This window comes from Megalopta genalis, chromosome 8 (assembly GCF_051020955.1).
Source record: "Megalopta genalis isolate 19385.01 chromosome 8, iyMegGena1_principal, whole genome shotgun sequence".
Lineage (NCBI taxonomy): Eukaryota > Metazoa > Arthropoda > Insecta > Hymenoptera > Halictidae > Megalopta > Megalopta genalis.
The window spans coordinates 12576241-12586351 of record NC_135020.1 but is presented as its reverse complement, the minus strand read 5'-3'; the positions used below and the strand labels follow the sequence as shown (position 1 = coordinate 12586351).

Genomic DNA, 10111 nt, shown 5'->3' with positions numbered 1-10111 from the left:
TATTTATCAATTGATATTTAGATAAATTTCTATTTGATTGGCTATTTATTCGATAATCTCGAATATTACTTTATTCGTTAATCTTTCATTCTTATCCATCATCCGAATAGAATCTAACCTAATTTCGGTTTTTCAAGACTTATGGTTGGTCAAAGTGCTAACAGTAGCGACACGAGTACAGCAAATTAATTCTCACCAATTGTCATTGTTTCCAAGCCGAGGGTCGATTAGGGGGAATTTACTATATCTCGAAGATGAAAGCTTACAAGTTTACGACGACTAGACCGTAAATATCTGTAAAGCGGTTGCCGAATCCGTTTCTGAATAAATTCATATTTATCAATTGTTGTTTAGATGAATTTCTATTTGATTGGGGCTATTTATTCGATAATGTCGAATACTATTTTATTCGTTAATCTTTCATTCTTATCCATCATCCGAATAGAATCTAACCTAATTCCGGTTTTTCGAGACTTATGGTTGGTCAAAGTGCTAACAGTGGCGACACGTGTACAGTAAATTCTCTCCAATTGTCATTGTTTCCAAGCCGAGGGTCGATTAGGGGGAATTTACTGTATCTCGAAGATGAAAGCTTACAAGTTTACGACGACTAGACCGTAAATATCTGTAAAGCGGTTGCCGAATCCGTTTCTGAATAAATTCATATTTATCAATTGTTATTTAGATGAATTTCTATTTGATTGGGGCTATTTATTCGATAATGTCGAATACTACTTTATTCGTTAATCTTTCATTCTTATCCGTCATCCGAATAGAATCTAACCTAATTCCGGTTTTTCAAGACTTATGGTTGGTCAAAGTGCTAACAGTGGCGACACGAGTACAGTAAATTCTCTCCAATTGTCATTGTTTCCAAGCCGAGGGTCGATTAGGGGGAATTTACTGTATCTCGAAGATGGAAGCTTACAAGTTTACGACGACTAGACTGTAAATATCTTTAAAGCGGTTGCCGAATCCGTTTCTGAATAAATTCATATTTATCAATTGTTATTTAGATGAATTTCTATTTGATTGGGGCTATTTATTCGATAATGTCGAATACTATTTTATTCGTTAATCTTTCATTCTTATCCATCATCCGAATAGAATCTAACCTAATTCCGGTTTTTCAAGACTTATGGTTGGTCAAAGTGCTAACAGTGGCGACACGAGTACAGTAAATTCTCTCCAATTGTCATTGTTTCCAAGCCGAGGGTCGATTAGGGGGAATTTACTGTATCTCGAAGATGGAAGCTTACAAGTTTACGACGACTAGACTGTAAATATCTTTAAAGCGGTTGCCGAATCCGTTTCTGAATAAATTCATATTTATCAATTGTTATTTAGATGAATTTCTATTTGATTGGGGCTATTTATTCGATAATCTCGAATACTATTTTATTCGTTAATCTTTCATTCTTATCCATCATCCGAATAGAATCTAACCTAATTCCGGTTTTTCAAGACTTATGGTTGGTCAAAGTGCTAACAGTGGCGACACGGGTACAGTAAATTCTCTCCAATTGTCATTGTTTCCAAGCCGAGGGTCGATTAGGGAGAATTTACTATATCTCGAAGATGAAAGCTTACAAGTTTACGACGACTAGACCGTAAATATCTGTAAAGCGGTTGCCGAATCCGTTTCCGCAGCTAATAATTCCGATGACCGCGGCTAACAAACACGGCAATCATGGGGTTCCGGATAATTGGTCGTCATGGAAACCCTCGGGACGGGGCAGCGTCACTTTCTCGCTGCATTTCACATCTCTCCCCTATTGTCTCCGATGGGCTGTTCTCGGTGTTGGAAATTGCTCTAATAAACTTAGCCCCGCGCTCGCACGATCGTAACGGTGCCGGGCGCGGCGCGGCGGGAGGGGACGCGGCGGGGAGAGGAAACTAGAGAAAGTGGAGGGGGAGCAGATACACCGAGCGCTCTAAGGGACGAAAAGAGAGATTTACCGTTGCCGAGAAATACCCGCGCCGTTGCCGGTCGCGTGATTGTCCTCCGTTCTTTTCGACCAGCCGACCGATGACCCTTGCTAATTGCCCGACCCCGTCCCGATCAATTATTTACTCGGTCCGTCGGACGAAATTTCTTTTACGATCTAAGAAAACGACCCGCCCATCCGGTCTGCAGCCAGTTCTTCACGATGCTTCGAAACCGTAAAAACGTCAACTACCCACCGAGACGGATATTTTTCGCTTTCAAAAACATACGATATTCTTTGCAACAGAGATTAACACGTTGAACGCCACGTCATCCATATCTGGGCGATGGTTATGTTTCCGCAGTCCTCGTCCAGGTAAAGCAGGATTTTCGAGATAATTTATAGTAATTTTATTTGTGACACAACTGTGACTAGCATAGACGATACAGGGTAACAATAAAGTATAAAGTAAACTAAAAGAAACATTAAAAATATGCTTATACTAATAATATACTAACATACAGGGTGTCCCAAAGATGTCTCGTAATCCGGAAATGGGTGGTTCCTGAGGTCATTTGAAGCAACTTTTTTCTTTACGAAAATTTTCTCTGAGGCACCATTAACGAGTTATTAACGGAAAACAGTGGCCAATGAGAGGCGATCTCAGCTGGCGCGGAACTGGGCGTACTCGATTCTTATTGGTCACTGTTTTTCGTTAATAACTCGTTAACGGTGCCTCGGAGAAAATTGTTGCTAAGGAAAAGGTTGCTTCAAATGATCCGAGGAACCCGCCACTTTCGGATTGCGAGACATTTTTGGACACCCTGTATAATTATATTTTAGTTTTAAATATATTAAAAATATGCTTATACTAATAATATGATAAAATATAATTATATCTTATTTTAATATATATTAAAAATATACTTATACTAATAATATAATAAAATATAAAATATACTTATACTAACAAGTTATACTTATATTTAAATTTCTTTTAAAAATATTATAACATTTTATTAGCTACGATGGAACTCGTTAAAACTTTGGACACTCAGGACAGTACGTTATAGTCTTTTGTAAATTTTTATTTGCTTCGTGCGCCGAGAGAAATTCTATCGATTCACGCTGTGCGTTAAACGTGTCAAAACTGTACGTCAAATTTTCTAACACGCTAAATTCTGTGTGCCAAATAGCTTCTACACAGATATTCTGTCAAAACTGCCAACTTTCTACAGTCCATCAGGTTAAGATAGTTTAGCTTTCGACGGAAATCCTCTCGCATGGGACATAACAAAATTGCTGACACATACAGAGTACCTTCAAAATTAACAATTTTTGTTTTATAAACTCTTCAGCTCTATAAACAATCTTTTATCAAATTTTATTTAAACAGATTACAGTTGCACTTTCAGATTTCAACCATCTCATATTTTCTCCACAGCATTTCTTATTAGTATGATCGAATATGTTTGAATTTATAACTCGCGATAAAGTTTGTCGTTCCCGGCAAGATCCAAAATCGGCCCGTTTTCACAACCCTTTTATCCAATGTAAAAGCGTAACAATTCGAATTGCCCCGATCGCGTCACGATCCCGGGCCGATCGAGAACACGATTTCAGGATCTAATTGGCCGCCGCGATGAAAAAGGAGCCCCGTGTTTTTCGTGCCGCCAACCGAAATTCCCCGGCGCGATAAGGAACGTGCTAACGGCGCGAGCAAAGTAACACGCGGCGCGGATAATTAAATCCCGAAAGGTCCTCGAGCCGCGTTCCGGCGGCGCGGAACAACGCGAAGCGTGACGACAGGATTTTAACAAAGAGCATGACGGCTGGCGAGGGATTCGAGCCGGTGCAATGCTAACTCGCGCGCAATTCCGAGCGATATTCGCACGCGATTACAGGCAAATCTCCCGCGGAGTGGGGGGGGGGAGGGGGAGGGGATTGAGCTGGTTGCGGAATTTCGTGGCGGCCGATTCTCGCGAGTCCGTTTAAAAAGAAGGAGGCACACGGTGTCCAGGCCCGCAGGAGCGTAACAACAGCCGGCCCCCTCTCGTGAATTATTTTCTGCGGGCCGATGGTTCCGTTGCGGCGCGAGGAGGCGCGCGGGTCGAGGCGGGCGAGGGCCGTTAAAAAGAAGGCGAAAATCGAAGTACAAACAGAATCAGATGAGAGAAGCCGGAGGGGGGGGGGGCGAGGGGCACCGGCTACAACGAGCGTTTAGCCTTGACATTCGCCTCCCACATCCTGCCGGCCAGCCAGTGACTCTCATCCGAGCGGAGATCTGAGAGTGTCGAGCGAGAGATGATTTTACCTGTTACGATGCAGTACACTGTTTTGAGTCATCATTTTTGGGAAACGATCTATTGGTAATTGGGCTGTTAAATGAAAAGGTAGTAGAATAGTTTAGATGTACAGTTACTTACAAAATTCAGCGTACATATTTTTAAAACGAAATAACTTTTTTCAAATTGGACTGAATGACTTGAATTTTTTTTAGGTGATAGAGGGACTAGTCTACGAGACGATGACTGAAGTACCTTTTCTTAATTTTGCTATTACTTGGGATGACAAAATGAAAATAAGAAACTCGGTTGTTTAAGTTTTTCATCTGAGCTCATAACAAATTTTTAAAAGATGCATTTAATCCAGAGTCGAGTTATAGACGTTGAAAGATTTTGAAAGTTGCAGACTTCTTCTAATTTTTGGCGAAAGTTGTGATAAAACTGTGATTTTTGCCATCTTTAATTTGTTGTAACTTGTAACAACGTCAACAGACTTCGTTGAAACTTTCAGCATGTATATAAGTTACCGAGATCTACGAGAAACATTTAAAAAAAATTTTTATATGCTAAATAAAGAAGTTAATTTAGAATTATTATTAATTTAGATTGTTTTTTTATTAGATTATTGTTAATTTAGAATAATTATTTAGAAGTTAATTTTGGTCATTGTCTGGTAGACTAGTCCCGCTATCATCTAAAAAAAATTTCAAGTCACTTAGCCCAGTTTCAAAAAAGTTATCGCGTTTTAAAAGCTATTTTACTCAATTTTGTGAGTAACTGTACATGATTATGACTTTATTTTACAGAATGAATAAGGCACGTCTTTGCTGTACGACTGGAAGATCCAGAGTGACGAGTTTAGACATAACATAATCGCGTTATGCCATCTACAGATCCTATCTGTCCCTATATAAACAGTTGAAGTGCAGACCGAGGCTAGTGTTGCAAAGTAACGTTCTCTTCCGAATACAAATGTAGTGACATGGAAGATAATTTCTGTATATCGGTCAGATAAATCCAACACGACCTAATTATTGTCGATGCGAAATACAGTGGGCTCTCGACTTTCGCACACAATTGGTTCCTGGAAGTGTGTGCGAATGTTGACTGTTCGAAAGTAGAGGGATGTAAAGAAAATATGCACCAAAAACGGTGTTTCAAAGTATTTATTTATTTATTTAGCTTTCGGGTGTTTTCTTTATAAACTTGTCAAGAGTTAGTCGAGTACCTCCTTTTTCTTTCTTTTCGCGATAAAGATTTCTATAACACGCAGTGTCTTTTTGCATTGCCCTACGTACTCGAGATATACGTTCTCTCCATTGGGATCGCATTCTTCCATAATAGTTAAAAATTTGTCTAGACGCATAAAGGCTTCGTTCATATTTTTAATTGTCAAAGTCTCGACCTCTCGATCGGAACAATATTGTGATCCGATGGCTAAAGTCTGATGTCCCCTGAGAGGGGGCATCCAATTACAATGTAGCCTGCTCGACTCGCGATTTCCGCTCAGAGGGAACATTCGACCGCAAAGGCTTGCAAAGTTGAATTTTTTAAAATGTGCGAAACAGCGAATTGCGCGAAAGTAGAATGTGCGAAAGTCGAGGGCCGTCTGTATTGTATTCAAATTGTTAGGCGCCGAGTAATTTTTCGACAAGTGTCTGATATTCCTATTCTTAGCGGAATGTCGCGCTGGTTGATTTATGTTTATTTATTATCGATTAGGTGATAAGTGAATTATAGATTTTATGCATTTTTGGGTAGATGACATTTAAAACAAGGATAGCGTTACAAGAATTCAAGGATTGTACACGTATTATTTCGAACTTAATTAAATTACTAAAGAAAGAAAGAAATTTCAATTTGGCTCGCGTTTGTTGCAATCGATGAAAATAATTCTTACTTTTGCATAAAAAGTAATTAAACTTTGCGTACACTTGCATCCGCAGTCTAACGACGAAAGGTTCACCATTGCGGACGTAAGAATTAGTAAAGAATTAATTAGTGGGGATGTTATGGAAATGGGTAAAGAGGGTGCAAGAGTATTATTGTTGAATTTCAGAAGATTGATCCTTTCATTGTGGACTTTAAAGGTCTCGTTCCTTGCGAAGATTTCACAGAAGATTCGATGCGAACAGTTGCATAATTATATAGGAGTTACAAGACTGAATATAATTAAACCAGAGACTACAGGAACTATAATTTCAAACTTTAAAGCCGTTTATCTCGGGCCTATACTTTTAACACTTTATGTACCCGATGCCCACTGATAGGCTTCCCTTTGGCTACACAATATGCTAATGAAGCTCCATCATTTTGTTTTAAATTACAATTTCGGTAGAATTTCTCACGATATAATAAATATAATGCATTGAATTATCGATGAAATATTGCTGTCGCTTTTGAACAATATTTCAAGAAATTCTTAAATATCGATCTTCGCTTTCGGAGGACTGTTAGAGAATTGCCGGTAGATAAAGGGTTAAAAACGATGTACAGTAAATTCTGCTTAATCGACGCTCGGATTGTCCATAAAAATGAAGAATTTGGAAAGAGGAGATACGATTATTCGAGTCTTTCATTCGAGTCTTTGTAGTCACCGATTGTCAACAACTATAGGGCATCCCAAAATTATTGTACCAGCGGGAAATAAGGGATTCCTGAGGTCATTTAAAGTAACTTCTTCCTTTGCGAAAATGCAATCCGACGCTCCGTTTATGAGTTATCGACAAAAAACAGTGACCAATGAGAGGCGAGCGCTATGCGGCCGAGCCAATCAGCCGAACCGTGCTTCGCGCGCTCGTTGATTTGGCCGCCTCGTGCCAGCCGAGCTCGCCCCTCATTGGTCACTGTTTTTCGTCAATAACTCGTAAACGGAGCCTCGGATTGCATTTTCGCAAAGGAAAAAGTTATTCCAAATGACCCGAGGAACCCCTCATTTTTCGCTTATACAATAATTTTAGGAGACCATGCATATTTAGGAAAAATTTTCTGTATATTCATAAAAATAACGAAGACGATTAAAGCGACGAAACTTAATTTGCGAGCCTCGCAGCTCGTTTTTATGATTGTAGAAATTATTATAAAATGAAACTATAAAAATGAACCGCGAGATTTGAATAATCGTATCTCCTCTTTCCAAATTGTCCATTTTTGTGCACAATCCGAGCGTCGACTAGGGAGAATTTACTGTACAACATAATTCTCGAACAGGTGAACAATTTTACTCCAAATTGAACCCGAAGCAGTAAAACGCCATTCTTCACATAACTTCGCATAACAAATCACTACAAAGTTTTTCATAAATGATTAACGATCCTGTCTCCCTAGATTGTTCATTCCGAGCGTAACACTCGCAACCCGTGTCCAAACTCGCTCCACGAGCCTAACTCTCTAGTCCCGAGTGCAAAGATCGTCTCCTTGAAAAACCATCTACGCTCGATTGTCCCATATGATTCGGCGATTTTCAACGCTCTTCTCAACTACGTTCCACAAAATGCCTCCACAGCCTGTGTCTACAATGCTTTTTGTTCCTTCTCAGCTCGAATCTTCCTCGGTGACTTCCTCATTTACATATCATTCCCGCCTCGGCCTCTCGAAGAACCTTGCTTTTCTCGGTGCCGCGCATAAAAACTCCGGCTCGAAGCGACGATAGGCTGGTTCGTCGAAAATAAAATTATTCGAATCGTTTCCGGCGTGGGCAGAGGAACGGCATCGAGAGGATTCCATCTGTTAAATATTCGCGGTGCAATTAAAGAGCGCGAGCGCGCGCGCGCGCGCGCGCTAAACGATCGCGTTTCGTGGAAGTTACGGTACTTTTCAGCGTGGCAAACCTTAACTGGCTGGTCCTTAAAAGAAACGTGCCAAGGACAGCGACGGCCGCCGTCGACGTGTCGAGACGCGACGAGACGAGACGGTTGAGACGCGACAAGACCAGACGAGACGAGACGAGACGAGACGGGACGAGACGTGCCGAGCTCCGGGGATCTCTCGTTTTATTAATTTACATACGATCACGGCTTAAGGCGCCAGCCGGATGAACGTAGATCGCCGATCGCGACGCGACGCCTTCGCCTCCGTTGCACCTCGTATTCCCGACCGGCTGGTATAATTAATATAACTGGCACGAGAGCGGGGTCGGTCGACTTATCCGTGATTCGTTTTCACGGTCTTTGCACGTCCTCGGGCGTTATGTATTCGATTGCGCAATCGCGGTATCGTTGCGCCTTGTTTTCACGATAAGACGTTTTTCACGTTGTTTATCCGCGAGAGGAGAAGCCTCTGCGCGGCCTCTTTTTCCTTTCTCAGAGTCTTGCTCGGTCGCCTCGGTCCGCAACGCCGATCTGTACACGCTGTTCAGGTGTGACGTTCTCGGACAGGACGTCCGAATACAGTAATGTCTCCCCAATTGTCGCCCAAATTGTGCACAGAAATAGACAATTTGGGAAGAGGAGATACGATTATTCGTGCCTCGCGGCTCGTTTTCATAGTTCTTGACAATCGGTAACTATAAAAATGAGCCGCACGGTTTGAAAAATCGTATTTTCTTTTCACAAATTGTCAATTTTTGTGTATACAGTAATTTCCCCCTAATTCGCGCTCAGATTGCGCACAGAAAAGTGGACGATTTTGGAAGAGGAGACACGATTATTCGTGCCTCGCGGCTCGTTTTCATAGTTCTTGACAATTGGTAACTATAAAAATGAGCCGCACGGTTTGAATAATCGTATTTCCTTTTCACGAATTGTCAATTTTTGTGTATACAGTAATTTTTCTCTAATTCGCGCTCAGATTGCGCACAGAAAAGTGGACGTTTTGGGAAGAGGAGACACGATTATTCGAGTCTCGCGGCTCGTTTTCATAGTTCTTGACAATCGGTAACTATAAAAGCGAGCCGCAAAGCTTGAATAATCGTATTTTCTTTTCACAAATTGTCAATTTTTATGTATACAGTAATTTCCCCATAATTCGCGCTCAGATTGCGCACAGAAAAGTGGACGATTTGGGAAGAGGAGACACGATTATTCGTGCCTCGCGTCTCGTTTTTATAGTCCTTGACAATCGGTAACTATAAAAACGAGCCGCAAGGCTTGAATAATCGTATTTCCTTTTCATAAATTGTAAGCCTTGTAGCTTGTCTTTTATAGTTGTTGACAATTCGTAACTATAAAAAACGAACCGCAGGACTCGAATAATCGCATCTCCTCTTCCCAAATTGTCCATTTTTGTGGACGATCTGAGCGTCAATTAGGGAGACATTACTGTACATACCGCATTGCTCTGGACCATTTAATGGCAGACAAATTCGCGTTTAGTGCCGCGTGCGGACTAATTGACCGCTGCGATCACAAATACATGATCCCGCCAACCATGAAATTCCTGCTGTGACCCAATGTTGGTTAATTCAGACGTTAGACTTTACAGAGCAGCAATGCTGGTAAGATTCACTGGCAACTTTGTAATGGATCTCAGACTTACTGTTCAAAACAAAAGACGTGGGACGTAATGCGGTGGGATCCCGCTTTTGCATACTAATGGTCGTGGCTAGCGTTGCCACTGCGAGTATTCAAATGTTAGAACAATTTCGCTGGAAAATTGTACGTTGCTTCTAATCTCCCATCTACCGGCTGCCAGCTACGTATTTTTCTTGGCAAAGGTTCTTCGCGCGACATTCTAAACGTTTGCCGCATATCTCTGTTTATGGTGGAAATGCGTCAAAGAAATTCGCGATATCATTGTTGATCTGTTCGTCAGGATGTTAATAGAAGAACTAAGGTTCAAATAACATATTTAAAATTAACACATTAACGCATTAACATATTTACAATTAACATATTTCATCCTATCTTCTGTTCCAAAATTGTCCATTTTTGTGCACAATCTGAGCGTCAGTTAGGGAGA

General features: G+C 40.9%; 1 long non-coding RNA gene across 1 annotated transcript; it reads right to left on the bottom strand.

Annotated features, from left to right (window-relative positions):
- Positions 1-5361: 5361 nt before the first annotated feature.
- Positions 5362-8308, bottom strand: LOC143259912 (uncharacterized). Its single transcript, XR_013033967.1, has 2 exons — positions 8044-8308; positions 5362-7939 (listed from the first exon to the last, which is right to left on the bottom strand). It is a non-coding gene; the product is annotated as an uncharacterized LOC143259912 (long non-coding RNA).
- Between the last annotated feature and the right edge of the window lie 1803 nt (positions 8309-10111).